Source organism: Mauremys reevesii, linkage group 12, assembly GCF_016161935.1.
Source record: "Mauremys reevesii isolate NIE-2019 linkage group 12, ASM1616193v1, whole genome shotgun sequence".
NCBI lineage: Eukaryota > Metazoa > Chordata > Testudines > Geoemydidae > Mauremys > Mauremys reevesii.
In genome coordinates, this window is record NC_052634.1 from 46,182,082 (window position 1) to 46,188,974 (window position 6,893).

Consider the following 6,893-nt stretch of genomic DNA (forward strand, 5'->3'; position numbering starts at 1 on the left):
TCCAGGCCCCATTTGACCCTTTTGTTCTTCCCTGTGTAATAACAGAGCTGGTTAAGACTCAATGGAGAGTCTTGCTGCAGACCAACAGAGCTGAAATCACTGATAACCAGCTCTAAGTATTAGTCCTGCTTTGGGACAGTGTCTCTCATGCAACAAACTGCCCAGTCTGCGCTAGCAGTGAGGCTCCCTCACTAACAGCTGAAATCAGGGAGAGCTGTGTGAAGTGCAGGGCCCCAGGGGTGCCTGAACAGGGGGGAACAACACCCCAGGTGCCCAGAGGAGGAGAGGTGTGTTGGGCTCCAGCCTGGGACTCTTCCTCCCTCCTGCCTAGCCCTGACTATGAAGCCTGGCCCTGGTCCTCCTTCCTTTAAATGCCATGTGGGCAAGAGGAAGAGTGTGGCAGCTGCAGGGACCAAAGTTGTGGACATCAGGTGAAGCAGCAAGAAGCAACCATATGATCAATCCACAGGAATCTCTAGCCAGACTGTTAAGTTCTAGGACCCCAACCTATAGCCGCCAACCCATTGAACCAGCCAGACCAAAGACCTATCTCCAGTGGGGATCAGTCACCCAGCAGGAGGGAAAAACCTCACTCTAGTTGACCCTGAGAGAAGGTAGCTAAACACATTGAGCTCCAGTGCTTTGTAGTAAAGCATCATGTCGCCATGAGGTCCCACTGAGATTTGAACTCAGATTCCAGGATTCAGAGTCCTGAGTGCTGCCCATTACACCATGGGACCTGCTGCTGTTTCATTTTCTAGACCCCTGTGACTCTCAGCTGGCTGGTTTGCACTCTGCACTTATTGCTTCCCACCATCAGCTTCCTCTCGCGGGACTCTCTCTCCTCCTCCAGTGACTGTGGGCCTGCACTACCAGATCCGTGGGTCCTGCCCTGAGTCCCTGCATCCCCCTGCTTTGTCTCCATTCCCTGCAGGCTGCAAAAATGTCAGGGGAGTCTGCTCCTCCCTTCACTCGGTGCTCCCGCTCATATCGGCCAGCTGCAGCCTCATCTCCTGGAACTCGGGCAGCTGTCGCTTGATCCGATCGCACAGTCACATGCTGACTGGCTCCCCTGCCTGGATGCTCTTGTGGAAATCCCACAGGTGACACTGCAGGACTTTGCACTGTTGGTTTCTTTAATGTTGTGGTGTTTCCCCGGCCGCCGGAACAAAGCCGCCAACTCCTCCCTCACCGACTCCCACCAATCCCCCTGGTAACCATAGGACCCTCTGATGCTTTCCCGTTCTGCCAACACCGCCAGGCTTTGCCCCCCTGCTCCTTTATCTTGCAAGCTCTGGATGTTCAGCTTCCAATATCCTCTGCCCTGGGTCAGGGAATTGCCCACATTGAGCACACGGTGAGAGCTGCGTGATCCAAACAGTCCATTGGCACCACCCTGCACTGGGCTGTCGACGTGCTCTCCTTCACGGAAATCCCGTCAGTGCGACTCCTGGCCTGTCCCCGCAGAAAGGTGTATCCCCTCTGCAGCTGGTGTGAGCTCGGGTCAGAGGAATAGGAGGCTATTGCCCACCCTCCCCTGGTTCCACTGTGGAGAAACACGTCCTCTAAGCTGACCTCACTACAGACCTGCGCCAGGTAGTGCTCATCATAGAAGAGTTTCCTCTGACGGTCGGGAAAACAGGACCAGCAGTCCTCAGGCCGGTGCAACAATTGAAATCCCCCCCGACACCAAACACCGTGCGGTCTAGAAGAAGGGAGCCAGTTCCTTCATAGAACTTTCCTTTCATGCCTTAACTGGGGACCATACACACTAATATAGCAGTAACCAGTGCCATGGGGCACAAAGCCACCAGTAATGCCCTCCCTGGTCGGAGCTCCAGCCCCTTCTGTACTTGCACTGTGAATGTGAAGAACAAGACTCCAACCCCATCATTCTTCCCTGGCCTGGAGGACCAGAGAGATGGGCCCTTCCTCCAATCACCCTCTGCCCATCAAGCTACCCTAGAGTTGTTAATGTGCATTTCCTGAACACCCACCATGGCCAAGCCCAGCTGCTCCAAGACACTGAACATCAAGTGCCTCCTCCTGGGCCCCCAACTCCCTTCCACAGGGCCACTTTCACACATGCCCCTTCCCTGGCACTGCCCTCCCTCAGCTGCACAGAAGAGTTTTCATCCTCTATACCTGCCTGTCACTGCCCAGCACCCCCTCTAGCACTCTCTTCCTGCCATATTGGGTCCACCAGTAACTCACTTAGGAGAGACAGCTCCTGTCCCTCATTGTTAAATGTCAGGCCAGCCAACTAGGGACAGATGCCCACAGTATCTTTTCCTACTGCAGAGCCCAAGCTCAGGGACTCACCTTGGGTGCAGGGACCACTGTGCTCCCAGAAAACAAGCCACCCCTGCACAAAGAGGGATGAAAGGGCCTGCCAAAGCCTGGGATTGAAGCAGGGACCTTTAGATCTTCAGTCTAACGCTCTCCTGACTGAGCTACTTTGGCAGCTGCGTGGTAGTTTTTTGGCCTGTTGCTTCTCTGCCCGGGATGTTTTTGCAGCAGTTGCACACAAAAAGGACGTCATTGTGAGCGGCCCATGAAGATAAGACCCACTTTTGCCTGCCTTGCTCAGCTTGACTTGCTGCCTCACCCTGTTCCTGCCCTAGTGCCCGGGCTGACCTGGTGGTGGAAGGGGACTGGGGGCCAGTGGGGCGGGGAGGAAGTTGAGCTGGACCCTGAGCTAGACTAGACCCTGGCAGTGAGAGTCTGGCCACCACTTGCCGCCCCACCCTGTTGTCCTGGCGTCCCCCACTGGGTGTCATTTCGGGAGGGAAGTGGGGCTTCTGCCTCCCCTCCCCGATTTTCACACCACAGAGGAGTGCGAACAGGAAAACGAACGGCTGCTCCACACCCCCACCGGAGGAACCTGGCGCCCTTAGCTGCTCCCCTGCTCCCGAGCGGTGCGACTGGGTGGAAGCGTCCTGTGCCCATAACACAGAGGTCAATTAATCAAAACCCTCTTCTGCCAGCACCAGGCCTCCTGCTTCTTACACTGGGCTTGCAAGCGAGGGGGCGGCTGGCACAGCGCCAAGAGTCTAACCTGTGAGGCAGGAGGTGGCTGACGCCTGCAGCCTGCTGGGGAGCTCCCAGAAGTTATTAAGGGACAGAGACTCCTCAATGCCCTTAGTAACAAGGGTTTGGGGTCACCGAGGCCAGTAAGGGGGTCACTATGTCGGCCCTATAACCCTGGGTGTCAGGTCACTGTGCAGCTTTGATCTAGAGCTCGGATCCCAACAACTGACCAGCAGCCCACAGCCTCCCCCTGGGTCTGCCCCACCTGGTTACTCCTTACAGGCCGACCTCACCCCCCTTCCAGCCCCGGATTCACCCCCTAATCATCCTACTGCCACTCAGAGCCACAGCCGTGGAGGTGCTGAAGGAAGCAGGGGTGACTCTAGGGTGGGGTTCTTCTCTAACGATGGCTGGCAGAAAGGTGGTGCTCAGCTCTGTCAGGGACCTGCCCAGTTGCCTCGCTGCCGGGGGGATGCAGACGTTTCTGTAAGGCCATTAAATGGGGTATTTGGCTTCTGAGTGAATGTGAGGAATGTGCAATCCTGAGAGGGAATTTCCATCCCTCCTTTTACTGTTCTTCAGTGGCCTAATGGATAAGGCATTGGCTTCCTAAGCTAGAGATTGTGGGTTCAAGTCCCATCTGGGGTGGAAAAACTCCTTCCTTCTTGTATATTGCAACAAAGCCTTGGTGTTATTTTCCCCAAGGAAGCTGGGAGACATTTGAACCCAAAGTACTGGATCTTCAGAGCAATCCCCCAGAAACAGCATCTTCCACTTGACAAATGCTTTCTAGACCCATCAGTAGCAAACACTTAATACTAGTGTTTGTCTGAGAATAGAAGGAAGGGGAGTGTTTACTCCGACACCTCAGTGAGTGAAACAGACAGAAAGAGCAAGGCCGTCCTGAAAGAGAATGGATCTGTCTGGAGACAAAGCAGAACCTGAGAATGAGCAACAGTGTGAAAAGAAGAACTTCAAATGTGTGTTAGGTGTTAGATAGGTTGGTCTGACAAATTTCAAGAAAATACCAATGCTCGTAGACTGATGCGGACACTGGCTGCTACTGATCTTTTACTGAGAGTTCATTGAGAAATATTTTCTTTAACTAGGTTATGGAATATTGGGTGGGCTATGAAGGCACCATTCCTCCTGCTTTCGCCCTTGGAGACAACACAGCTACATGGCATGCGGCCAGTGCTCACCTTCCAGTCAACTGCTAGAGAAGACAACACAGATAGGGATGGCAGCAGGGCAGACTGGAGCTCCGCGGAGATGGTGGGACCAGGTCTCATCAACGGGGAGGTGGCCACCCCAGCATGCACAAGGCGGAGCCAGCAAGCGTGGTGTGTGCTTCACTGTGCCCCTACTCACTGCACATGGTGGTGGAGGGCAGTTACTGAGTTCGGTTGGTCTGGCAAATTTAGGGCTTGGCTACACTTGCAGAGGTAGAGCGCTGGGAGTTAAACCACAGCAGGGAAACCGCTGCCGTGTGTTCACACTGACAGCTGCAAGCGCACTGGAGTGGCCACATTAGCAGCTCTGGCAATGCCACAGAGAGCAGTGCATTGTGGTAACTATCCCAGTGTGCAAGTGGCTGCAACGTGCTTTTCAAATGGAGGACGGGGGTGGAGTGTGACAGGGAGTGTGTTGTGTGTACGTGGGGGGAGAGACAGTGTGTTTGAGGGGCTGAGAGTGTGTCAGCATGCTGTCTTGTGTGTTCGGACAGCAGCAAACCCACCCCCCCACACACACACCCCATACACACTCACAGCAGCAGCATTCCACACTAATGGTTGCTTTGTCCCGGAGCAGATAAGCAGCTGGCTGTCAGAAACGGAGCTTTGAAAGGCGATATCCGCATGCCTGCAGCCGATTTCAAAACAGTGACCAGAGTGGGCACTTGACTTCATGGGATTATAGGATGTTTCCTGAAGGCAATCACAGTGCAGTGATGCAACACGTCATCCACCCTGACACCCGGGCATTTCAGCAGGGCTCAGCGAGCTTTATGCTTCTCATGGAGGTGGATTACCAGGACAGCTCCAGCTGCAGAGCCCAGGTGCTCCATGTGCCTTGCCAGTGTGGACACCTCAGGAGTTAGGGCACCCGGGGCTGCTTTAATGAGCTCTAACTTGCAAGTGTAGCCAAGCCCCTAGACCAGAGGTAGGCAATCTATGGCACGCGTGCCGAAGGTGGCATGTGAGCTGATTTTCAGTGGCACTCACACTGCCCAGGTCCTGGCCACCAGTCTGGGGGGGTTCTGCATTTTACTTTAATTTTAAATTAAGCTTCTTAAACATTTTAAAAACCTTATTTACTTTACATACAACAGTAGTTTAGTTATATATTAGAGACTTATAGAAAGAGACCTTCTAAAAATGTTAAAATGTATCACTGGCACGCGGAACCTTAAATTAGAGTGAATAAATGAAGATTCGGCACAGCACTTCTGAAAGGTTGCCGACTCCTGCCCTAGACTATGTCACTCATGCTATTGTAATAAATACAATAGACGTGCAATGGTCAGAAATCACACCAGCATAGAAATATATTGAAGGGAAACCCTAAGGAAATTAAGAGTTTAAGTTAGCCTTCACACGTTCCGTGTCCCACAAGTTTGGCACTTGCCTCTGTGCTTTTCCTCTTGCCCACCTGGCGCTTGAAGGAAGGAGGGCCAGGGCCAGGCTTCATAGTCAGGGCTGGGCAGGAGGGGAGATGAGAGCGGGAGCAGCTGCAGAGAAGCTGTGAGTGCAGAGTGCAAACCTGCCAGCTGAGAGTCACAGGTGTCTAGAGACTGTGACACCGTCTGGTCCCATGGCGTAAAGTTCAGCTGTCAGAACACTGACTAGTGCGAGCTGAGCTCAGATCTCAGGGGGACTCTGGGACCTGTTGCTTCAAAGTTGGAGTTTCAAGGCTTTGTCTTGCTCTTTCAAATGATGCGAGAGCCGGTCTTTTGCCTGCTGGCTGTTGTGACTTGCGCACCAGAGGGGATGCTGGATCCAGCAGGCTGGCCTTGCCTGAAGCCCTACAGGGAGGGATAGGAGCTGGGTTTACTCGGAGTCCTGCAGCTGAGCTGCAGCCAGGCCTAGGAGACAGCCCTCTTGGTTGACCTACTGGCCCAAAGTCAAGTTGGCCACGTTGGTCTTTCCCCAGGAATGCCGAAGGGCGGGCCTGAGGGGGAGGGGGTGCAACGTTACACCCTCCTCCTGAATTTACTGCCAGAGGCTTGGACACTGTCCATGGTGGAGGTGGGACGCCTAAAATCCCTGCTTGTCTCTGGTCACACCCCCTTTCAGTACCTTTAAATGTATGATGTCCTACATGGGTGTTCTAGCAAGGTATGGGGTGCCTGGTCCCCAGCTGCCTGAAAACAGGTCGGGGTGTAGTATTGCTAACAGAGTGCAGACAGCAATATCTGTTAACGTGTAGGTGTCTTGTCATTTAGCCACCAATGTGCCTTGGTTTCCTCCCACACAGCAGCGTAGGCCTGTTCTGCTTTTGCTGCTGTGCGCCAGCCCTGAACCCCCCCAAACCCAGGTTCCAGCCCTGAAGGGAGCAGGACTTTCAGTACAAAGGTAAAATTGCACAACCACGAAGGGACTCGAACCCTTGATCTCCTGATCCGAAGTCAGATGCCTTATCCATTAGGCCACGTGGTCACAGGAACAAAACCTTTCCAAGCACTTATTTGGAAAAGGCAGACACTGTGTTTCTCAGGTCCTCTACTGAATGGGGCCGAGACTCTCTGGGCACAAGAAGTCGAGCTCCCAGCGAGATGTGAGACAATTCTCTTGAGCCAGGTGCAGGACTTTGGCAGGGAGGCTCAGGCATGAGGGACTGGGGTGCAGCGGACAGACCAGCTA

General features: G+C 53.8%; 2 non-coding genes across 2 annotated transcripts; both read right to left on the minus strand.

Annotated features, from left to right (window-relative positions):
• Window positions 1-668: 668 nt before the first annotated feature.
• TRNAQ-CUG lies at window positions 669-740 on the minus strand. The gene has a single exon. It is a non-coding gene; the product is annotated as a tRNA-Gln (tRNA).
• A 5,876-nt stretch (window positions 741-6,616) lies between these two features.
• TRNAR-UCG lies at window positions 6,617-6,689 on the minus strand. The gene has a single exon. It is a non-coding gene; the product is annotated as a tRNA-Arg (tRNA).
• Between the last annotated feature and the right edge of the window lie 204 nt (window positions 6,690-6,893).